At 38.5% G+C, this 25484-nt stretch overlaps 1 protein-coding gene and 1 long non-coding RNA gene across 12 annotated transcripts in view; one reads left to right on the top strand and one right to left on the bottom strand.

Moving 5' to 3' along the window:
• Window positions 1-25484, top strand: part of OXR1 (oxidation resistance 1) — a 355773-nt gene that overhangs the window by 254401 nt on the left and 75888 nt on the right. The window lies entirely within an intron of this gene.
• Window positions 1960-25404, bottom strand: LOC143695375 (uncharacterized). Its single transcript, XR_013184508.1, has 4 exons — window positions 24888-25404; window positions 19974-20047; window positions 3939-4090; window positions 1960-3514 (listed from the first exon to the last, which is right to left on the bottom strand). It is a non-coding gene; the product is annotated as an uncharacterized LOC143695375 (long non-coding RNA).

Raw genomic sequence — 25484 nt, 5'->3', positions numbered from 1 at the left:
AGAATGAAATTAAGGATATCAAAACATGAAAAAATAGAGTATGTACCTGCAAAAGAAGTCTTTTAAAATGTGCTAGATTGATTAAATCTGATATAATTGTCAATCAGTACTTTCAAACCCCAAAGAATATGATGTTTGCTGGAACTCAGAGCAGAGTTGCAAAACAAGACTATTCCCTCTTTTTTTGATACTTACTTTTTAATTGACTTTGCTGGATATACCCTGCTTTTTTAGATTATGCTTTGTCTGAGATCAGCCACGTCTATATACATTAATGTGCCACAATTTAGTATGAACTTTGAAAATGAACATCAAAAAAACCAAAGTTCCTATAAATCTCTCATTCAATCAACCAGTCTCTTGTTCAGGCCAAGAAGATGTGTTCTGAAGACCTGTTAAAGATCTCTTTTCAAGTACCTTGAGCCCACCTGGTGAATCTTGCAGTAAAGGAAATATTTTCTTGTTTTCAAGCCCTCTTTATATGTGATTCCCTGTTTTGTATGTGATTCATCCCCAATACCAAGATCCAGCCTCTTGTCCTCTACAAGATGCCCACCCTTCCCCCAAAGAAACAGCATGCTTCTGGTAGCAGTATTTGCTCCTGTGAGTAGCAATGGAGCCCTCCAAAGAAAAACCAACCATACTCTATATTTTTCCATCAGCCTCCAAACAAAGATTGAAGGGAGGGGACAAAAAGCAGTAAGAGGAGCCCTCTAATGGACCTGTCATAGGCCCCTGGCCCCAGCCTTGCCAAGTATGTATGTCCAGTGCACAGCATCTGTCCCAGCTCACACCCAGGCTCTGCTAGGCCTGGCTTTTGAGATAGTCCAGTTCTAACTGAGGAAACTTTAATTTGTCTGTGCAGCATAGAGTGAAAAACTACGTGAGTCAAACTGACTCCAGGTGGAAAGTTTAGGCCATTCCATTTTTTTTTCTTGAGAACCCTCCTACACATGAAGGTTTGTGAGCCCTGAAGGAGCACAGATACTTTGTGGGTCACTACGTGGGAGTGACCAAGGCACTCCTGTGCCAGTTTTTTATCCCAAGGTGCCAATGAGTATCCAATGCAGAGTGCTGCAGAGGATCTGTAGTCCTGAGGTCTTAGTGACCCCCTTATGCCTGTTAGGACTTTCTTCCAGCACTTTTGAGTGCACCCAAGCTTTTGCATGGTGTGAATGCTCAGGGTCTGGGCATGTGGGTGAAGATGTAGACATGAAAGAGGTCAGAATGGGAAAGCTGGGAATAACTTGGAGACAAAAAAATAGCAAAAGACAGTTTACAAAGCTAGACAAAATGCAGACAGATACTCGTAAATTACATAATGTCATTGAGGTAGCTTTGTTGATGTAGTTGGTTTTGGTTTGGCTTCTTTGCCTGAAGAATACTGGAGGAGCAGAAAGGATCAGAGCAGTAGCTACTGTGCTTTAGCTGTTCCCAGATGGTGGCTGGCATTTTAGGGACATTCTCAACTGGCATATGTCAGACTAGCAGTGTGGTTACTATGGACTGGGGCCTTGATGAACCAGCCTTAGAACAGCAGAGATTCAGCTGACTGTCAATTTAGAATTGAACCCTATTTTTGCAATGTGTCTAACCACACCTAGTTTCTATAAAAGTAATTATGATAACTGTAGGTTGCTTTGGGACTACACGGAACTGTTTTGGAAACAATTCTGGTAATTTCAGAGTTTTATATAAAAATTTTATCTGCTATATAAACCTGTGTAGCTATGAATTAAATAAAAAAGAAAAAGTGAGAAGTGGAAATAATTATTTCCAGAATTGCATATTAGAAAATATTAGCAAAACACTTTAGTGCTCAAAATATTTTATTATTATAATTTGAAACAACGTACTATAGGGGAAAAAAGTTAAAAATACATATATATATATATATATATATAGACATATAATGTCATAATAAATTATTGTAATTTTCAGTTATAAGTAATACCTGAAATGTGAAAGAATATCTTAACAAAATATTGAAGGATTATTTGAGGGTTTTTTTTATTACAAGGAACAATTCAAGTAACACTTCTCCTAATTTTTTTCCTCCTTTGCCACATGGAAATGTTTATTTTGTTCCCTGAACAAATTAGATGTACTTCATCTGTTTCATTATTTAGTTCCTTTCCAGCATGTGCAATTTTCCTTTAAAATTACTGTGATGTCTGTATTCTTTATATTTACTGGACATTTGCAGTCTAGGCTAGTCTGTGACAGATAAGTCTTAGTCTTAGAATCACAAAACCATAGAATCACAAACCATAAAATAGTTTGGTTTGAAGGGGGCCTTTGAAGGTCTAACCCCCCTTCATCTTGGGTAGCAGGTTGAAGTGTGAGCATGTTGCTGTCTATTAGAAAGAACTCTTAGCAGTCACAGAATTATCATTTAACTGTATGGAACTATTAGCTTGAAACTTTTCCTCAATAAAACAGCAAGAGCAAGAAAAATAGATTAATTATATACTTTCAGGTCCAATGTTCTACCATAAAGTTTCAACCAGAATTGTCTTTTTCTCATTCCATTCCATGTCAAGGTAGTACATTTTCATGGAAGAATTATTCAATTTACCTCCAAAGGACTAAAATATATCTTGGGGTTTATTGAAATACCTTTTTTAAAGAAAAACTTTTGCAATCTAGTGAATCACCAAGAATGAGGATGTCAGTTTTGTAAATATGAATTAAGGATTGCATTGCTACTAGGAACTTCACAAGTAGGTTCAAACATATTATCTCCCCATAAAATGTAGTTTTATTTTAGTACATAACTAGAAAAGTTGTATTTGTGGCTTTGAATTCCTCATCTCTACAAAGATTTATTACAAGTCACTATTCTTATGGTTTGCATTGTACAACCCTAGGACATTTGGGTTTTAATAGAATGTCAACAGTGCCACATTCTGCCGGAGAAGGAAGACTGGCGTTGAGTTTTAATATTGTAGGCTTGGCTAGTTGATGAAATAAATGCATTTCTGCACAGAACATACACTTGAGATTCTCTTGAAAGGAAGCCCAGATCTAAAATTTCCAAGACAAGTTGTAATATTTCCATCCAGAAGACCAAACCTACCATCTGTGGAGCTGCAATGCAGATTTGTAATACACAGACCAAGATCATGTACAAAATGTGCATATTGGCAAAAGTCTGATGCGGGAAATCTGGGGTTGAGTCTGATAGCAAACCAGTGCTCACCTTACTGCTGAGGGATCCTCATGCAGTTCCTCCACTACTGGCAGCTTTTGGATTGGATTCTCAAATGGCTCCAACATCTGGCTCCTTTGTGAATTTAAAATGTGCTTTGCTTAAACTGACTTTGTCCTGATGGGCATTCCTTTTAGCATTAGTATTGTGCCCACAAAATGTTTTCAGTCAAAACTTACAGCTTGCATCCAGAGTACTCAGAAGTCACCATCAGCTCAGAGGTACATGAGCTGCTCTTACTGCTTGAGTGTAGGTTCTGTTGCACTGCATCATTTGTTATAAGAAAGCAATTCTTTAGATCACCTATAATAAAAAGGAGAAGCAATTTAAAATTAATACAGTCTTCTCCTTCAATACAAACTCAACTTCAGGGGCTGAAAAGTTATCAAAAAGATTGTTTTTTGCTCTTATTTAAGATCATAATTGATAGAGAGGGACCACAGCTCCTATTTTTAAATGTGTTTTCCTTGCATAGTTTTGTATATCCTTTATCCTCTATAAATACAATTTTAAGGAAGAAGAATTGTCAACTGCATTCTCTTATGGCTCATCTGTAGGCATATAGGTGCACTGCAAAAACTTAAGGGAAATAACACCAGAAGTGCCACTTGCAAATTCAAACTGCAGTGAAGAGTTTCTCTCTAGAAGGTAAAAGAGACTGGAGGAGAGCAGAGAGAAATCACTACTCTTGTCAAAAGCCCTTCTGACTGGTTAAATCTTTACTTACTGGTAAAAGTTTTGGAAGAACATAGCAGATACAGCTTGTGGTGGCAGTCTCTTTATGCAGGATGGTAATTGTCAGGAGATACCACTTGAAAGTCTGAAGTTCTCAGTGCTTTGTCTTTCCTGAAGGATCTGTCTCTGGTAGACCAAGAGTTTCTACAGGAACAAAAAAAAGTGAAACCAGAATTTTAGGGTTCAGACTGGTAAATTCCATTTGAATCAGAGATGATCTTCAGCTCCTGCCTGTAAGTTTGGCAGGAATATTTATAGGCACCCTTTACTAAGAAAATTACAGAGAACTCTTTCAGGAGCATAGTGAATGAGAACATTATGTCTTTTGAATACACTTACACTTGGATAAATGATTGCTACCTTAAAGCCAAGTGAAGAACAAATATATAACTTCTGTTTTAAAATGTGTGCTGGGTTGGGTTTTTTTTTGGTGTGTGTACAATGCTGTCTTATATACAAACAGCCTTCATGTTTTACCCTCATTCATGGCATCATGGAAGCGTTGTGGGAGGAGTCACACAGCTGGAATGCTGCAATGGATGGCTATAAATTCCTCAGAAGGAATGGGTAAGGAAGGGGAGGCACTGGGGTAGCCTTCTATGTTAGGAGTATTTTGATTGTCTAGAGCTTAATGACGGTGAGGATAGGGTTGAGTGTTTCTGGGTCAGAATCAAGGGGAAGGCCAACAAAGCAATTATCATGGTGGGAGTCTGCTTTAGACTCCCAACCAGGACAAAGAGCCAAAGAAAATATTCTAAAAAGAGTCTCATATTTGCTTTCACTTGTTGTCATGGGGGACTTCAACTGACCAGATGTCTGCTGGAAATATAACACAGCAGAGAGGATACAAGCTGGAGGTAAAGGGTTTGGAGCACAAGTCTTGTGAGGAACAGAGTGGCTGAGGGAGCTGGGGTTGTTCAGCCTGGGGAAAAGAAGGCTCAGGGAAGACCTTTTTGCTCTCCACAAGGACCTGAAAGGAGGGTGTGGCCTCAAGTTGCACCATGGGAGGGTTAAAATGGTTATTTGAAAAAATTTCTTCACTGAAAGGTTGTCAAGCATTGGCTCAGGCTATTTCAGAAGTATTGGAGTCACTGTCCTTGGAGGTATTTAAAAGACATGCAGTTGTGCCACTTAGGGACATGGTTTAGTGGTGGATTTGGCAGCGCTAGGTTAACATTTGGACTTGATGATCTTAAAGGTCTATTTCCGCCTAAACCATACTATGATTCTGTAATTCTATGATTTTGGGACAGACAGCTCATGCAGGCTTCTTAAAGCCATGAACTGACAATCTCCATGCAGTAGTTTAGAGTTCTAGGCATTTCTAAGAAATTACTTAAGATTTCATGCTGCTAATTAAAGCTTGTAGCTGTGCTTGTGATCACCACTCTTCCCAGCTGGATGGGGACAACATCTGTGCCCCAGCTGGGACTTGATGTGACAGGGACTTCTCTAAATACACCTCTGCATGGCTATTGGCCACTGTTTTCCCCAGGCCTTGCATTCTGGAGGCTCTTCCCTTTCCCAGTCCACTTCTGAGGGGATGAAAGAACATGTCTTTTGGCTATAATACATGGTCAGCATTTTTAAAGAGAAGAACTTTTGATCCAATAAATAAATGAATATCCTCTAGAAGGTCAGTTACAAAAGGGGAGCTGTGTGTATAAACTCCTTGGAAATACAAAATTCTGGGCTTCCTCATTTTGAGTTTAGAGCAAGTTCTGTCTCAAGCTCCAAGGGAAGATTCCCATACATGGAAATTACTCAGTGGAAAAATACCTAGAACACCCAGAATCCTTTGCAAATCTCTCATTCTTCTTTCATGGGAATGATAATATATGGTTTTGGATAATGGAGAATTTATCTAAGCATTTTTTTATACAGGCAATCTTTTCCAATCCTGTCCCACCCTCCATAGCTGTACTGCCTTTGGGTTGAAGAGTTCCCCAAGAAAAGGCTGTTTAAGTTTGATGTCAAAGATAGACTAAAACTTGAGGATGAGCTTTGACTAAATATAAATGAGACTTCACAGTTGACATTTAGAGAGCCTGAGCCATGGAATTACTTGCAGCTTTGCTCAGTTACATTATGTACAAAGTTCTGTTTGAGCATTTGTGAATTTCTTTTCAGGTTGTGCTATTGTTATTACCACATGTGGCATCAGTTTCTCATAATCCATGTCAATGGAGGCTGCAAGTCCCTCCACAGAGGTCAGTGAGTTCGTCACAGTGCCAGCACAGAAGTTCCCAAAGAGGAATGGGGAACATTGAAATGTTTGTGCTTCCTCAGCAGGAAAATTATAGTCTTGTGCCAGGGGCCAGATCAGGGGCTACCTAAGCATTTCTTGGGTTAGGATCTGGGGGGAAAAGAGCTGAAAAAATCAGCTTAGTTTCTGAGTCCTGCTGCGTCTTCACCTGCTGTTAACAAGTCCTGGTGGGAGGTGGGAGGAGGGAGGAGGATATCCCCCAGCACATTGTTTCCTACATGGAAATTGGAGCCATATCTTTCAGCAGAGTTTCACTGCTGCAAAGAAAAATAGTAGAAAGAATTGCTGTCATCAGAGTGTGCAGAAGATATAATTTCTGCTTCAAATTTTTTTTAAATTTAAAACCTTGTCTTCCAACTTGGGGTGCTGCAAAATGCACCATGTGTTGTCTCATCACTGCTGAGATTTTTTCTTGTGCCTTCATAATTTTTGTTTTCTTGTCATTCTCACATTCTCACTCCAGTAGGTATGTACTGTATCACAGCAGTGCCTTTTTTGCCTCATTTAAAAAATGTGAGCAAAAACCTACAGCAAGGAATAGGTAGCTTTGGAAGTAAATAAGAAAACAGAGAGGGGAATATAAAGTATTTCCTAGGTATTTAGATGAGGCAGGATCCATACATGTGGTCACAGAGGAGAAGTGAAAGGTTGGACTTAATGCTTCAGGGAACTGTGAAAAATCACACTTCTTAGGCTTCCCAGAGAAGTGATATTATTCATGAGGAGATCCTGACCTGCTTGCTATCCCCTGCACGCTGTTTCCTGGAGGTCACCTTCTCCTGATCAGGGATTCCATCAAAAACAGAAGTGAGGGAGAGGATGAAGTGCCTCCTATGAGTCCTTCACTTGCACCAAGAAAAAGCTTTAATGACACCAATAAAAATTGCATGAATATGCTTCTTTCCTTCTCTTCCAGTAAGTGTGCCCGTGCCTCCACTGCTCCTGACAGTATGAAATGTGTGGTATCATAAAATTTTTTGTATAATGAGGGAGCACTAATGATGGAGGCAGAGACTGCTAGACAAAGTGGTCTTTTTATTAGTTCTACCTTTTTTTCCCCCTTAAAACTCTAGCTCTGATATCTGTGATTTCAATGCTTTGTAGAGTTTCAAATACTGAATCTCCATATCTCAAAGACTTGTCTTCTTCTTTTTCCCTGCTCACTGCAAGGCTTTCTTCCTTCTGTGTAAATGGAGATTTGTGAGCTGTGGGTTAGAATCCATCATGGAAAAAAATGCTCTGGGAATGAAGTAGCTAACTCTACTTTTTGTGCCTTTTAAGGACACAGTTTGTTATGTGCCAGAGAAGAGGAACCAGTGAGTAAACAAAAAGGAAGAAACAAAATAGTAAGACCTCCTGCATTCCAGACTATGGCAAATATGACTGCAAAGCCAAAGGCTATTGTGTGGCCTGAATACTTGCCAAAACAAAAATGTCACTTATATGGCCTCATACAAGTATTATTGGCTTGCAGAATCCCTATTAATAAAGGGTTTGCATAGGAACTAATAGCAAGGTGCATTTTTGAACAGATATCTATTGGAACATTCCTTTAAACAAAGTTTGACAAAATGTACTATATTTAGACTTGTACTTTTCCACTGTCAAGATGTTACATCTCAAAACTCGGCAGAATGTCCTCAGGGAGACACACATTTCTGTATTCTGTGAGGGGGCAAGAAAAGGTGTGGCTGGCATGAACAAATCTTGGGTCAAATGCTTTCTTTAATTCTTCTACTGCATGCTGGGTTAGCTCTTCAAATCTTCAAACAACTAAGTAGAGAATGTTTCCCTTTCACTTTTTTCTTGATTAACCCTCTGCTGCCCAGGGTACTAACCAGTTTATTAATATTAGGAAATAAGATCTTGGAGTGGAATAAGAGAAGCCAATTTCAGGACTTGCAGTAGCACCATAGAAGTTCTGCTGTAAAATCTCATTGATCTACATTCAGTGCTTTCCATCTCTCTCTGTGCTCTTCAAACAAACCCTCTCTTGACCCAGAAACGGAGCTGAGTTAAGAGTATGACCCAAGTAGCCAGAAGAAATTGGCTCAGAGAATCTTTCACATTTTTGACTGTGCCCTTTCACTACAGTGCTATGCCTTGGAGTCAAGCTGTTATACCAATGCCATCAAGTACTTCTGTACTGAAGCAATATTCTTGCATGAAACTGCTCTGTGGAGAAATTTCCAGGATATGATTTATAAAGCTAACACCAGAGACTGTACCTTCTTAGAGGTCAGTAAGGCAAGATTTGTTCCTGTACATATAAGGAATTCATCCAGGGTATGTGACTCATGGTACTGTGTCCTTTCTTTGGAAAATCATGTAATGATACTTTGCCCTTTCTGCAGGAAATCATATCAGATGTGGAAAATAACTGCTTTCTTCACTTGTAAATTCTGTCCTGCAGAACAATAGCCATGGGTTGTAATGGAAGATACAGCCTTAAATGTTCACACCCTTTGTCAAACTTTCTTAACAGTGAAATAAAAGGCTTCTTGTGAGTGGAACAGTTCTTAGCTTCCTTCCCCCAGTGTCCACACTGAAGGATCCAGTACACAGTCCTTGATAGTAAAAGGAATCAAGTGAGATCAAGTGTTTTAAGAAAAGAAGCCTCTAAAGATGCTATTTGATACTATGCTAATGCACAATTTGGTGTCTCCTCAAGGCAGCTTCAGGCACTTTAGTGTCTATCTTTAACATCAACTGTGTAAAACTATAAATGAAACTATAGAAAGCATATAAAACTATATGAAGCATTTAGCACTGTAAATCTGAAAAACAGCTGTACTTCATGCACAACATCTAGCATAATATGTCCTTGAGAAAACTGGGTGAGTCAAGCAGTTTCTTACTGTTTTCTAGCAATGCTGTTTTAATTCACTGGCATATTTTGAAAGATATTTTTTTTGAGGGGATTGTTCATACACTTTCTTTCAAACACTTTATATAGAGTTTAGGCAAAGAATAAGATTTCCAAGTAGGCAATCCACTGTTTATTATTATTTGTGAAAACACTTTGTCACTTATAGTTTTCTGCTGTCTCCTTGCTGTGCTATTTTGATCAGTTATTAGAGAAACCAAGAATTTTCTCTCTAGATCTGGAAGAGCTCAGTCTCTTGTGCAATGCCCTCTTTTCACTGAATGCACCATATTTTGTTACAGAACCAGCCCACTGAGCATCTGAAAATTTAATTTAGACATGTACAATAGCATTAGTCAAAACATTTCCTGTGTTTTATATAGGTAAAACCATGAAAGAGGAAAAAGAAAAAAAGGGCATTGGAGGAATTTAAGTTTCTGAAGTACAACAGAATCAATTGCTTTCTACTCTGCTGTAAGTAATGAAGTGGCTCACAGGATCCTTCAACTTTAACTAATGGAAGGAGAATCTATTACTGATAAGTGTTCACTGAAATTCAGGGTTTTTTTCCCTCCTAAAAACATTATGATCTGTAACAGGGAGTAAATGTGAAATATTTCAAGTATGTTTGGGTGAGATTGCACATCATCTTTCAGTATGAAAGAAAGTAAGAAGACTGAAAATGGCTTGGAGATCATCCCTATGGATCTATTTGCACTTAATCTTAGGCTAACATTTTTATTTCCTTCTTGAAACATTAGTTCTGGAAAACAAAAGGCAAAGCACTTACAAACAAAGCACCTCCAGACACTGGAGATCTGTCTGAAGATCCTGTTGTCAAAGAAACACAACTCTGCATTACATATGTAGATGGCAATAAAATATTTTTTATGAAGTGCGTGTTGTGTCATGGCAGGGCTGACTGGCCAGGGTGGTTACACTTTCATTGGCTTATAACTTCCACAAGATTCTGTTTGACACCAAGGCTGAAAAAGTGTTGGAAGAGCAGTTCATTTAAAGGGGAGTGTTAGAATTTAGTGGTACTAATATCTGACTGTATGAAAGTTTTTAAGAAAAGGGAAAATTAATTTTGGGGGAGGAAAGAACAATATTGCTTGACAATAAAAAACCCATAGCTCCTCTGCTTTTTAATGTTTACAAGAATGCTTTACCCTCACATGATGCAAGATGCCTTTGTAAAATGCAAGAGGCATGGCAGACCACAAAATTTAGCAAGATTTTCCTATCTGCAATATGCTATGGCAATCTGCCCTCAAAAGTCCAATTACTTCTTTCAAAAGACTTGTGAGATTGTGCAAGCTGCACACAATTTATTCCTAATTCTTTTTCTTCAGAGTAATAATGCTGATACTTGAAGAAGGTTCTTTTTATAAAATCAAACGGAAAAGCATTTAAACAGTCAAAACACTGCTGTGGATATCAAACATGTGTGAAACACCCTGTTTCCCAGGACAGAATATTGCCTAGACTAACCATCCAGTGATGCTGGTTTGTTGACTGAGACACCATTGGCCTGATTCAGACCAATTTACAAAATGGAAACACAGCTTCTACATCCAGACCATTTGGTCAGAATGTGTCACAGGTAGCACTTTGTTATGATGAACACACACATTACAGTGCTCCTGAAATCCCTATTTATATTACCACTAGAGGCTTACCCCCCTTTGCTATTCATGCAGGAAAAATCTGCCAAACCACTCCTCCAAGGCCCTGCAGCACTTTAAATCTTGTTTTGCAGCTTTCATGCAGTCCATGTAGGAGGGGTGGGGAATATTTATGGTACAAGCAAGTCCTTGTGTCATCCAGTGTGAGTAACTTTGGAAAGTGAGTGCTATTACTAGCTCATGGTCCCTTGCCATCAAGCCTCTTAAAAGTAATATTACGTGTTAAGATGTTGAGAAATAGTGAACTTTAATGTGCTTCTCAAAGTTCTAATTGACCTCAACATTTTTGATGCCATAAGGAAACACTGTATGCATAAGAAAACATATAAAATGATACTTTTTTCTCTATCTGCTAGCTTCAAAATGTAAAGGCAAAACATTAGTCTTCACAGAAAGGCCAATAATATTCAGTTTAAAATTTACTACACATCTCATTTGAAAGACTACTGTTTTTCTGTGAATTACAAAACAAAATATATACTCTCCTAGAAAAATTGTTGTTTGAAATAAAATATTTAATACCAGAAATGGTGTTTAGTTTGATGTCCTTATGCAGAGAATGCTGAATGCAAATTACACAGTAAAAAGCCTATAAATCTTATGGTACTAAGGCTAAAATAATTTTTTAGAAGGGAATACCTTAATTTAAACATTGCTCATCTCATGCAACTTGAAAATGAGCATCATATGAAAACAAGTGGGGCATATTTATTTATAAATATTTATTTATTAAGGCTTATGACAATTGAGTTTCATAAAAACAGAGAAAATAAAATTCCTTTTAAAAAGTGAAAACAAAGTCCAATGGCAACTAAAGAATTATATACAAAATAGATTAATCAGGTAGAATATTGTTAATCCAGAGGACATGGGAAGCTAGGAGGATATGAAAAATGTAAAATATTTGCAGGTGGGTAGATATTATGTACCTACTAATTCACACTTGTGATGCCTAATCAAAAAGGATTTCAGCATCAGGAAGCTATGACTTTATTTTGCAGAAATCTGTTTAAATGATGAATTGTTTGGGCCACTGGCTTGTTTTATATCCATGTATTTCATTCAGCTGAATACAGTCTCAGTGCCAAACAAATCCAAATTGTCTGCTTCCCTTCACTATTCCTAAAAGTGTTGACAGTCATAATAATGATGGTATTTATTAAAATACTAATTCTGATAATTCAGTGTCTGATTCCTTTGGTCTCTGGTAGAATGAAGAGCGAATTCTGTGTGTTTCTCTGATTGCACTACTGAACTATCAGAAAGGCACTCTAAAAGAGCAGCCAGAACACTCTGTCATCCCATCAGCAACAAGAGAGAAATGTAGTAGCATCAAGAGAGGTAAAAGGTAAAAGGTAGCCTTCTACCAGGTGATACAGGTGGTAGTTGATTCAAACTGGTAGAAAATAAATGATAGTTCCTGGTGCTTGAGCAGCCAGAACACCTGAGTGTTGAAGGTTTAAATCACAAGTGATCATAGCTCCATGGTACAATCCTCAGGTTCCTCTTCATTTTGGCATGGAACAAAACTTTTGGGGAAAAAGTTATGGCCATGCTCAAAGTCTCTGTGCTTTGCTAAAGAAAGCAAAGTAACAGCTCCCAGTACTTTGTGCTGTGCATCAATAGGAAGAAAGCCATCCCTCTGACTATGTTTTAAAATTATTTTAGCTCAATCTTGCACCTTTTTCAAGTAGGAATTTTGCACCTTATTAGATGTATGACTCTGTCATACCTCTAGAGGACTGACTCTGACATATTGTGAGACTTTGGGAAACAAATCTTGGGTATTGCTGCTTTATTTTGGTACAGTATCACTCTGTTTGGTAAGTCATATATGAGTAGACCATTATACTTGATGATAAATTGTTTCCAGGTTGACTTTTTAAAAATGAAATATGCATAGTGGGTTACAAGCTTTCCTCAGTACCCCTTCCTTCTGTAGGCACTTAATCTCTTAATTGCAGCAGGTTTTCCATTCCTGACAATAACTTTGCATGACAGTAAAAAATGTTATTTTGGATTTAAAAAAACCCCATAAAATATAATCTCTTTTCCTAAAGGCCTTGAATTCTGAAGACTAGCTTTAATTTTTGAAAACCAAAGAATCCCTTATCCTATGTCTGCACATTGAGGAACAGTGCTATGAAACTCCTGTGCCAACTATTTGTATTACAGAGTGCAGAGCAGCATCTGTGGAGTCAGGGCACGAGCAGGCTCCTCTCCCTGCCTGCCAGCAAGCTTGGCAGTGCAGCTGCACCAGCACAGAGGGATATTTGTGTGCTAAATCTAAACCTGCTGTAGGATACATTCCCTGCCCTTCCAGGGGCTTCTCAGGGCAGTCTACAGCCACTACAATATAGTAGAATATACCCTGGTTGTTTGGCAAAATCTCCTGATTGAATGTCAATGCCTTCTTTTTTTCACATTTGTTCCCCTGTATAGAGTACAACTTCAGAGCCCTTAAGACTTAGACATCTGAGAGTGTTCTGATAGTCTATTTGGATTCTTTTCCAAAAACACTTAATGTTCATGACTCCTCTTGAAACTAAGTTATCAACACTTGTACTTGGTGAGATTTCCAATTTTCTGGATAAGGCAACTGAGGTGGAAAAGCCACACCATCTTGTATTCACTTCAGGAGATTTAAAAAGAGAGAAAAATTAAAGCAAAATTATAGCTTTTCTGTCTCTCTGCTTCAACATCCATAGTGATTGAGGTGTTTTGTATCTCACTGAGACCCCAGAACTGATCTTCTGAGCTTCCTTCATCTGCAGGATGGTCACCCACCCCCTTCAGACTGCAAGTGACCCAAGGAAAGCACTTGCTGAGAATTTCTCCTGGTTCCAGAGCAGGGGGACAGGGTGGTATCATGGCTGGGCAGGGTGGGGTGAAGGTAATGTTTTACTCATGGCCAGCTTAGTGTACTATTACCACAGCAGCCAGCAGCAGCTGGAAATTAGGGAAAGAATATAGAAGAGGTCAAGTATGAAAGGACACTTTGCTGATATTTCCTCTAAGCTTTAGGCAATCTGTGGCATAGGGATTTCCAGAAATCAGTTTGCATTTGCATTCTTTTGCTCATTGGGTCTTGATGGGCTTTCCATTAATTTTTCTAATCACTTTCTGAACCATTCATAGATTTGTCATATACAACATCCTATGGTAATGAATTCTGTGATTCAGTTATGTTGTGTAACAAAATGTTCCCTTTTATCTTCACAGTAATTTTGTTAGGTGCCCCAACTTCTCTTATCACAAGAAATAGTTTTTCTCTGATCTATTTTCTGCTTACCTGCATTCTGTTATTTTCTCTGCTTTCCTAGAAAGCAGCAGCTCAACACCTTTGTTGCTTTTCTCAGTATGTTTTCTGAGTACGTGGCATCTTTTTTTGAAACAGTGTGACCAGCAGTTCAATCTATATTAATTTTAAGAATTTACAGTATAGTGTAACTATATTTTTTTTCTAATAATTCATATTTACTTTTTCATGTCTATTGACTGACACTCTCATATATCTCTACTGGATAGCTCACATAAAGCTCATCACTGTGTATGTATAAACATAGGCACTTAGAGGAAAACTTATCTTTATCCAGCATTTATCAACAATGAATTTTACTTGCTGCTTTGTTTATGTTTTGTATTATGAATCAATTTTTAACTTTTTTTAGCATATTTTACTTTTCTACATAATTTAGTCAGCAGCAAACTCCATCACCTTGTTATTCTCTCCTTAGCCTAATAATGCTGTAAGTTCAAAAACATGCATCTCTGTTGGGCTGCATTGAGAATCTTTCTTCCTCTGCTGTGAAGGCTGGGCTCTTACTTACTGTACTTTAAATGATATTAAATGATGAGCCATCTTGTCCTACAGCAGCTTCATTTCCTTGCTGCAGGACTTTGTAAAAAGCTTCCTGAAAGTACAAGTACACTGCTATCAACAGATTATTCTTATCCACATGATTATTGACTCCTATAGATAATTACAGATTTGCCAGCCATGATAAAACGGTTGTTGATTTTTGCCATTCTACTTATCCAGATGCCTTCTAACTTTATTGTTACAATTTAATTTCTTCATGAAATCTTAAGTAAAATGAGAGGTACTTTGATACACAGAGTCCATCAAAGCTTTCTGCGCAAAAAACCAAAACAAAAAGGAAAGTTACTGAGGCTATAAAACAAGTCTAAAGTACTAAAAGGTTGTGGTGCTGGGTTTTTTCAGAATTGCTTTAGTGATCCTGTCCTGGCTTCAGATAGGACAGAGCTCATTTTCTTCTTAGGAGCTGGTACAGTGCTGTGTTTTGGATTCAGAATGAGAATAATGTTGATCACACACTGATGTTTTGGTTGTTGCTGAACAGTTCTTACTCTAAGTCAAGGACTTTTCACTATCCCATTCTCTGCCAGTGAGGAGGTGCAGAAAAACTGGAAGGGACCACAGCCAGAGCTGCTGACCTAAACTGGCCAGAGGGATATTCCATACCATGGAATGTCATGCCCAGTGTATGAACTGGGGGAGCTGCCTGGAAGGGGGCTGATCAGTGCTTGGGAATGGGCTGGGCATCAGTCAGCGGGTAGTGAGCAATTGTGCTGTGCACCATTTGTCTTTCCTGGTTTTCACATTTCTCCCTCCTTCTCCTTTTTATTACAATTAGTGGTAGTAGTAGTTTATTGTTTGTTATTATTTATTTATTGTGTGTTATTATTTACAATTTTACTTTGTTAATTATTCTTATATTTTACCTAGTTTCAGTCATTAAACTGTTCTTATCTCAATCCAGGGCTCTATTTGCTTTTCTTTCCTGATTCCCCTCCTGATCCCATTGGTGGAAGGTGGACAGGAAAGTGTGAGAGGGCATCCTTTCCTTCTAGTGGTGCAAGATCTGGTGCCTGTGCCTCAGCGATGGTAGAGACTGTCTGCACCAGTCAATCTCCTCCTCAGAGCCCCTGATACTGTTTGACCCTTCTACCCCCTCTTTAGCTCTGCCACCCAGGTGAGCAGCTCATCCATCTGGCCACTCTCCACACAGGAGTCACCTCTCCTGCTGTCCAGTGCCACTGCCCTGCAGCCTGACACCTGGATGGTTCCATGGCTGCTCCATTTGTGCCAGCTCCAGAGCATGCCTGCTGGAGCAGCCTTGCAGTCTTTTTCAATGACACTGAGATATGAGCCACACCCAAGGCAGTAAATTAGGAACTCAAGAGGCAAGTTCCAATTCAAATAACTGATTTAACCTTTGTATTTAATACAAAAATAGATCAAGGTTAGACAATAGTTGTTTTTCCCTTCTCTTCTCACTGAGATTTGCTGATCTTACTAAGGTTCATGACTAAACTAGTATGCTGTATGTATTTCCAACATAGCATAATTTATTAATATTAGGACCTATTGTTGGAAGAAATAAGCTTTTGACTTCTGAGAAATACAACAGCCTGTTGTCTTGATAGAAAGCATGTCACTAGTGCCTCACCCTTAACCCCTGTGAGTCAAATCACTTACAAATTCCAAGTCCTGATCCTGGAGCACTGATGTAAAAAACCTTGACAGATAACCATTAATTACCTATGACAAAAACTGTTTTGAGATTTTTTTACACAATTTATGTTCATAATATTTCATCCTCAAATGAAATACAAGGAAAATAGCAAGACATGCCTTTAGTAATTTTAAATGAAGCCTACAGAAGATCCCATCTAAACAAATAGAAGGAGATCAATAGGATCTCAATAGCAAGTAGGATCTGTAAAGCTGTGTATGTGCATAGGTTCTTAATAGTGTATACAACCTTGCAGCTGAATGTGGCTGAACACAAGAGATACAACATACTGCAAATCATTTCAGGGGAAACTGTGACAGCAATCAAAACCAAGATAATAAAATGTGAGAGGGAGCAGGAGTTAAGATAGGAAATCTCAGGGGGAAACACTACTGTATAAAGGATAAAATTTCTTAATTCAGAGATAATACAGTAATGGAGAGCCTTCAAATGCTTTAGCTATCTAGAAGCAGTGGATTTGATTTTGGAGGATAAATTGTAGTAATTATCCCCAAAAGGACAGAGTGAATAACCATCCACAAGTTTTCTACATGATATTATGGGAGCAAATGAATCAGGCATACGCTTGTGATGTGGTGCCAGTGGGGGAGGGGAGAGACACCAGATGTTCCTTAAGAAGCAAGATTTAACAAGAAAGAAAAAGCAGAACTTCCTCCTAGTAAGATCAACATCCTTCTTCTAGGTTTTAATTCAAAAGAAAAATTCAGGAATGTCCTGCACAAATTTAGGTGGCTCAGGAAAAGGTACGTACAAAAGGCTTTCATATGCTTACTTAAGGGAAACAACCACAAAAAAACAGGTAGCAAAGGCTGGAACAGAATTCAGTCTTTTTTTAACTAATCCTTAATCCTAGAATGCACTGCCTAAGCAGGAGCAAGTAAAATAGAAAATCAGTAATTCTTATTAGAATTAAAAATTTGCAATCAAAAGGGTCAGCTGTTGCCATTAGCCTTATTCTGGTTTAAGATAAAGCTGATGATATTTTGGACCCATTTTTCTAGTAAATATCATTGTACTTTAGATGGCATTTCTACATAGAACTGACTGCTCATCACTGTTCTTAAGCCTTTTTTTCCCAGGTGTCTGAGAAGAAAAATTTTGTTCTAGTGAACTGAAAGCATCTTGTATCTTAGATATCTTCAGGTCTAAAGGTTGCAATGAAAACACATAACCCATTACTAAAAGCCGTAATGTTTTTTGAATTGTAAACTGATTTGGTGCCAACCAAGCATAATGAGAGTATGTGACAAGCAGTTAATTATTTCTTCAAACAGACAGAACCAGTTCATTATATTACTTTAAATGTGTACTTTAAAGACATTAATTTGAAGATTTTTAATGTTATAACCCCAAGAAGGACTGTGGATTTCTAAAGTATGTGACTTTTCCTGTAAACATGAGGAATACAGCCAGCCATGAGGTTCTGAGATATTGATCTGAAAACATTTTTCTTGTTAATGCTCTGAATCAAGGCTTTCGTTTGAAAACTGAGTTGTGCTATGATTGCTTATTCTTCAGAAATGGTGTAGAACCAGACTCTACTTAAACAACTGTAGGAACCAGAGGGACATTCTATTTTAACATGAACCAATCAATCAGTGAAAAAAGTGAATTGGAATCTGGCTTTATTGCTTCTGAGCAAGTATGAGCAACTTCATTACAGGAATATAGTGCGTTAACAACTTGATAAGCATTTAGTGAGTGTTAAGGAAAAAATAGTTACACTTATATGGCAAAAAGGAAAAAAAAGGAAAAAATTCAATACTGTTTGCTTATGATTCAAATATCTGATGAATAATCAATTTTCTGAACACCTTTCATAAGCAATTATTTATAATTTGCATAATTTATGCCTCTGTGGAGGATGAGATTAGCTAGTAAATACTATGGAGTCATCAATTATACTGTCAGTGTTTTCCACATTCAGTTGCAAAACACATGATGAAAGAAAAAAATGTCAGTGAATTGATGACACAAAGACAGAAGATGTGTATACTGAAAACTGACATAGCACGTGCCATAACTAGTAAACATCCTTAAACTGCATGGGTGTTTCTATGAACATGTATTCATACCCCCTGGAGTCCAAATTCAATTTCATACAACTCCCTGAAAGAACAGAATGTTCTGTTTCTGTTTTTTTAGTGGCTGTTCAGCCACTACTGACCAGATAAATATGAACTGAAGACCTGGAGGTTGTTTCATGTTTATTTGATAAGGTAATCCATATAAAGAGCTGAGTAATTGCAGCTGAAACTAAAGTTCTGCCATAAACATGGAGAAGTCCCCCTTTGATGTGCCTTTGTTCTCAAGGCCATATTTGAAAACTTCCATGTTGACATCATTGATATTCTAACAAATGTTGACATGTTATTGTAGAATGGATAATTTCAACATCCAAACATATGCATACTTTGGGAAAATGAGAAAAAATACATATTTAGTCTTAGAATATTCATTTTTGTAATGCTAATTCTTTTGCTGTTTCATGAAAAATAAAAGCATAAAAACAAGCTGGATCGGGACTATGATTGTATAATTTTGCAGAGAAGCTGGGTAACTGCAGGCAACAAAGCTTGTCAGTTACCTGAATCTTTGAAACTTCAGACCATATGCAGCTGAAATCGGGTACATCCAAAAGTGTCAAAAAATTGTGGCATGTTTTTGAAATCTGATAAAATTATTTTGCAAGATGAGGTAAAGTGGAGTAAAATACTCTTAATTTATACTCACTTCTGCTGGGTTTCATATGCTTAGTATGAATTCCTGTAACTATGCTATGTATGCCAGTACAGGACACTTGTGAATCATTTAACATTTTTCATATATGTGTTACAGTATGCCCCAGATTGGTTCCTACAATTTATTTGCATGGTGTTTCTATCTTTATTATCTAAATTTAAATTATTGTATGAAGATTTTTGAAATCTGGCGAGAGAAGCAAAAAAAACCTTTGTCCCTAAAGGTGAAATGGACTTGTTGGGCTGTCCTAATAATAAATAGTCTCTCTTGGATTAGATTAGATACCAAACAAACTAACAAAACTATAATGTTTATATAATCAATTTCTTGGTAAAAACACAAAATCACATAGTGAATGTTACAGTACTTAGCTATTATGAAATTAAACATTAATTTCATACAAACAAAATTAAGGAGCAGTGCATCTTTTGATGCTAAAATATATTGTAGGGGTAAGCTGAAACGTCCAAATGTTCTCCTCAGCCTGTAGAAACCTCATATCTAGGTGTGGTACCTTTATTTTGTACAGCTTCTTAAGAAATTAAAGATTTATTGAGCCATATTTGAAATACAAACACAGCAGGTGTTTGATTCAGTTTTCTACTAAGAAAACAAGTCTCCTAAAAGAGATGCAGTTATGGCTTCCTGTCTTTTTCAGTGTAATTTCAAGAATAATTGTATACAAAATATAACCTATACTTGAAGTATCCCAGTCCAAAATCAGGGACTGCCAAATTCCCTTGTTGCCCATGTTTATTCTGGCCTGTCCCTTCAGAGTGACATTTTCTGCTGACCAGTGAACAGCATCAGAGAATGATGCCCCATCATCATGGGTAGAGAATGGGCCCCATGTCCTTTCAATCTTACAGGGAGCTGGTTAGTAAAATCAGAATTATATCCCTACCTGCTGAAGTCTGAAATTCCAGGTTTGCCATTTCTGAAGCTAGTATGCAGATGGGAGTTTCTTTCTTGTTGAATCTGAAAAGAGGATGTGGTCCATGAAACCTTATGAACAGCTGCACCTAGGCCACAGTGCTCTGTGAAGAACCTGCTTTAAACACACCCATTTACTTAGTGTCACCTACTGGTTATCTCTTTTCAACTTCTTTCAAAATTATACTGACACTGAATTTCCCTTTGGAATAAATTGAACATTCTTAATCACAAAAATAGATCTGTGCAAATGTTTTTGCTTCTAGAACTGTGTACTTCCATACTTCATCATTCAAATTAGTTTGTTCCTAGGGAAATAGGCCTGAGAATGTGGGAGTTCTGCATGCCTGAGTTCTGGTCTCTCCTTCAGGGACTGCATGTGCATTCAGCATTCTGTTCAATTTTTACTGAAACAGCATTGGAAACAGAGTGCAGTATGTTTTTCTGCATCTCAAGAGTTTATTTTTTTCACAAGGAAACAAAAGCCCAAACAAATCCTGAATTATTTTACATTATTAAAAATAGGTTTCATTAAAATCAAGAAAGACGTTAAGCTTTTAAGAGGTTCTAATCCCAATTCATATTTTTGCCAATTATGGGTTTTGCAACTACACAAATGCTAGTGTCTTGACCAGAGGTGGTAGTTTAGAATACCTGACAAAGGCATGCAGCATCCCCATAGCATTAGATGACAGCCAGTGCCTCCAGAATGACTAAGGAATCTTAAATGGGGCATTTGGTTCAAGCTGCCAGAATTACATACTTGCCTAGAGGTTGTTTATACACAAATGAACGCTGACTAATTGCCAAATGACTGACACCAAGACTGTAACCTCAGAAAGCATGCACAAACCTCCTTTCTCACAAAATAGAGTGAGAGGTTGGGTTAGTGCCTGCTGCACTTTTGCCTGCAGCTTGGTCACACCACAAATTTGGTAAGACCTATTGAGAGAGGCCCATATCCTGCACACCAGGCATGTGACTGGCCCAGCCCTGAGGAAGTTGAACAGCATCTGCTGGCATTTTTCTGGATTAGCTGCTACAATTTGCACTGTCACAAGAGCAGATCTATCCCTGAAGAAGTGATATTGCTACCACTTGCTAAGGTTTTATCTTTTTATTCTCCTATGAAATACTTTTATATATAAGTATATGTTCGGACTTTGGAAATATTTTTACCCTATTGCATCCTTTTCTATCTGACCAAGATAGATCCCTGCTCTCTTCCCATCTTTTAGGATGCAGCTCAATCAGCTTCTACCTGCTCTGGTTTAGGATTTGGAGATCTAGCTACGAGACCAGGTTGTGCAATAGATTAGCATAAGGTGTTATTAAATATTACATCATAAATGCAGACGTATTCTGTGAGACACTTCTGTAGCTACTGAATGTGGGTTTGTGCATAATACCAATATGAAGGTGTCTCTGTTTGTGCCACAGTCTGACTTCTCATTTTGAGCTAATAATACACACTGGTGCCGAAGACAGAGGCTGGCATGAAACTTCCCATTTCTCCCTCCCTCCCTCCCTTTCTGCCCTCCCAGCTACCTAGACTCATCTGTTGTTTTGCACCTTGTGCTTCTACAGGTGTTTAGACACCACTCAGATCTGGAGATCTAACTGGGGATAATTGTAACCTCAAAACAAAATAATAACAAATTAACAAAAAAAGTTTAGTGAGTTTTTACTAAACTAAAAGGTACTTTTAAATTGATCAGCTTTACTAACAGTTCATTCACCTGCTAAATGAATCCTTGTGCTTATACTCCTAGCATGGGAACAGAAACAAGCAATTAAAAGCAGGTAGAACCTGTTCCTTTTTATTGGAGGGACAGTTTTAAGTGGCTGAGTTACAGAGATACTCTTTTCTCCACTGATACCACAGGCCAGAAGATAAACCCAGAAGAGATCCTTGTTGCACATTTAGAGATCAAACACAGATTTATTAGTCCTCCTCAGCAAAATCCTGGCTGTTTCCAGACATTTTGAGGACAGAAAGGTAGAATGATCTGTAAAGGTGTTCAAGATGAATATAAGTGTAAAAAATTATAAATATTGAAGAACCCATTTATATTTGGTTTAGCTTTATGGTTAAAGGAACACACATTGCTTATGTATGGAGTGTTCAGGTTGCTCCTACCAATTAAAAAGGAATGCTGCAGAGCTTTTCACATGGAAATATAGGCTACAATCTTAAGTACCAGTACATTAGGTTTTTAAAGTGACACTGGATTAAGTCTGGTCAATTTTCAGAGCAGAGATCTTTGTTAAAAATTTTGCTAGCACAGGTGTGGTACAACTAAGGCATAACCAAGTTGAAACAGCATCTTAAAGCCCATACCACTGGATATTTGTATTGATGATACCTACTAAAGATTCATAGAATGGTTTGGGTTTGAAGGGTCCTCAAAGGTCATATAATTCCAACCCCTCTGTCATGGCAGAGACACCTTACACTACACCAGGTTTCTCAAAGCTCTGTCCGCCCTGGCTTGGAACAATTCCAGAGATGGGGCATCCACAACGTCTCTGGGCAACCTGTTTCAGTGCCTCACCACTCACAGTAAAGAACTTCTTCCAAATATCTAAACCTGACCTCTTTCAATTTAAAGCCCTTAATCCTTGTAGAAATTCTCTCTTCAACACTCGTGTAGGTCCCCTGTAGGTGGAAGGTGCTTTAAGGTCTCCTGGAGCTTCCTCTTCTCCAGACTGCATCCCAGCCCTGTCTTTTGTAGAAGGGGTGCTTCAACTCTCAGATAATCTTTGTGCTCTCCTACAGACTGGTTCAAACAGGTCCCCTTTCATGTTGGAGGCCCCAGAGCTGAATGCAGTGCTCGAAGTGGCTGCTCCAGGTGGGAGAGCAGAGCAGAGAGGGAGAATCCCCACCCTTGATCAGCTGGCCACACTTCTCTTGATGCAGCCCAGAAAGCCAAATGTATCCTGGGCTGCATTGCCAGGTCATGCTGAGCCTCTCATCAACCAACCCCCAAGTCCTTCTCACCAGGGCTTCTCTCTGCTCAGCCTGTTTTTGTGCTTGGGATAATAACTGACCTGTTGAACTTCATGAGTTTTGCATGGGCCCACTTCTCAAGGTCTCTCTGGATGGCAAGTAGTATAACTCTGACTATATTCTTCACAATTTAATGACAGTGTAATATTAATTTTTGTATTACAGTAATGCCTTGAAATTTTATCAGTGGTTTATGAGTGTCACGCATCTTAAAGAGTGCTGTTACTTTTCTGAGCATTGATACCTTAATCTTGATTTTATAGTTAAAACAATCTAACTGAAGAATTTGTTCTTGCTAAGTAAAAAACATTGCTAAATGGATGCTTTTGAGTAGAGACAACAATTTTCAATACTATGAAAAAACTCCACATTTCAGTAAGAAGTAGCCTTTTTATAGTCCAGAAGAACTACTTGTGAGGAAAGCAGGTGAAAGCAGCTAAGATAAATTCATAATTATCAAACATTGATCTTGAATACATCATCAAAATGCTATCTGAATCTGAATTTGTAGACTCTATTACTGCAATATAATGAAAAAAACACTGCCTCCAGCTGCACCAGGGGAAATTTAGATTGGATGTTAGGAAAAATTTCTTCATCAAAAGAGTTATCAAGCCTTGGAACAGGCTGCCTATGGAAGTGGTAGCGTTGCCATCCCTAGAGGGTGTGGCACTTAGGAACATGGTTTAGTGGTGGACTTGGCAGTGCTAGGTTAACAGTTGGACTTGATGATCTAAAGGGTCTTTTCTAACCTAAACAATTTTATGGTTCTATAAATATCAACCTGAAAGAGGGAAAAAAAAAAAAAAAAAGGATTATTTCAAATCACAGAAGAAATACATGAATACATGCAATCAATACAATGGCAGTGGTGTATATGTGGCTGGAATACTGGTGGGCAACTGATCTGGGAGTTTCAAATGTGCTGATCACCACATTTGTAAACTAATTTCTCATGCAAAGATGTAATAGATTTTGTCTAAAATAGAATCACCAGGGTAAAAGACCAATCATAACTTCTTCATGGCAGAAATCCTGTCATAAAATGAAAACTAATTACACTGCTTAGGGCAATATCTGGTTGGCAGAACTGTTTATATTCTAAACATCTAGTGGTACTCAGACCATGCAGTGACTCCACAGTTCCAGATTTATTCACTAGCCTTTGAACAGACAGATTACTCATCCATTTCTACTGGAAGATCTTGGGGAAAGGAAGGAGGAGCTAAATCTGTCAAAATTTTCTTGTTCTCTTTCAGTGAAAGGTTTTATTTGAAAAAAGTCTTGAACATCATTATCTCCTGAGCAAGAACTGATTGGAGTAGTAGAAAGGTTGATTTGAGTGTACTGTTTAAATCAAGTAACCCTCAGAAATCAGCACTCTAAAATGCTGACATTAAACTCTGATTTAATTGAGCAGCTGCTACAAGTGAATAGGAGTTGAAATAGCTCAGCACTTTGTTCGACAGTTCTGCATGTACACAATAGATTTGGCTCAACAAGAGCACTTTTTATTAAACAATGCCTTCATTTGCAGCTAGATGCAGCATATAATTGTATCATACTCATATTAAAATATAAGCATATTAGCTTACAGTTCTGCATTCTCAAGGTCTATGGCACAGGTATAAATATCATTATATGGCTGTTCTTTCAGCCTCAATACATGCAGAACACATCATAAGGCAAATCTTAATAATGAGATTCAATGCTTTAGGTATTTCTTTTTCTTTGAAACTCTTGGATCATGTTTTGATTAGTTTTATTTTTTCGAAACTTAAAAAGTTCCAAGAATTATGGGGATGAAGAATGCAAAGGTACAAACGAATACCACAAATCAAATATCTTTTTCAAAAAGAAAGAAAAAGCGAATACCTAGTAAGTTTTGCTGGAAGTCACCTAGTCGGTTCAAAGGTTGAGTCGGGTATGGATGTTGGCAAACCCTCAAAGGAGGGCACCGGGACGTGGCTGGCTGGCACAAGCCAGGGTGGCGACATCCCACGGCAGGCAGGGACACTCGGAGAGAGGCAGGGCTCAGGAACAGCAAAACCACACAGTGTCACGGCTGGTCCTGGTTTACACTTACGGGGGAAAAAAACATCTTCGTATCCGCGACTGTGAAAAGATTTAAAAGTGAGGGATTGCCTTGATTTTCACGCTTGGGAATGCTGAGACAGGAAAGCTGAAAGTTCATAGAAAGCACTGCAGCACATGGTTGTAAAGCCCCGCGCTTCCACGAAACACAACCGACTCCCCGGACTACGGGTGAGCCCGTGAAGATAAGCAGGTGGCCGTGGGCCTGCCCGGGGCCAGAGGGAAGCGCTGTCCGGTCGTCCCGGTGACGGAGCGCCCGCCGGCCGGCCCGGCCCGGCCCCGCCCGCGCCCCGCGGCGGCGGCGCGGCCCCTTTAAAAGGGGGCGGGGCCGCCCCAAAGTTTGCCCAAGTTGCGGCGCGGGCCGGCGGCGCGCGGGTC

Source organism: Agelaius phoeniceus, chromosome 1 (genome assembly GCF_051311805.1).
Source record: "Agelaius phoeniceus isolate bAgePho1 chromosome 1, bAgePho1.hap1, whole genome shotgun sequence".
In the NCBI taxonomy this organism is placed as follows: Eukaryota; Metazoa; Chordata; class Aves; order Passeriformes; family Icteridae; genus Agelaius; species Agelaius phoeniceus.
This window is presented reverse-complemented; position numbering and strand designations above follow the sequence as displayed.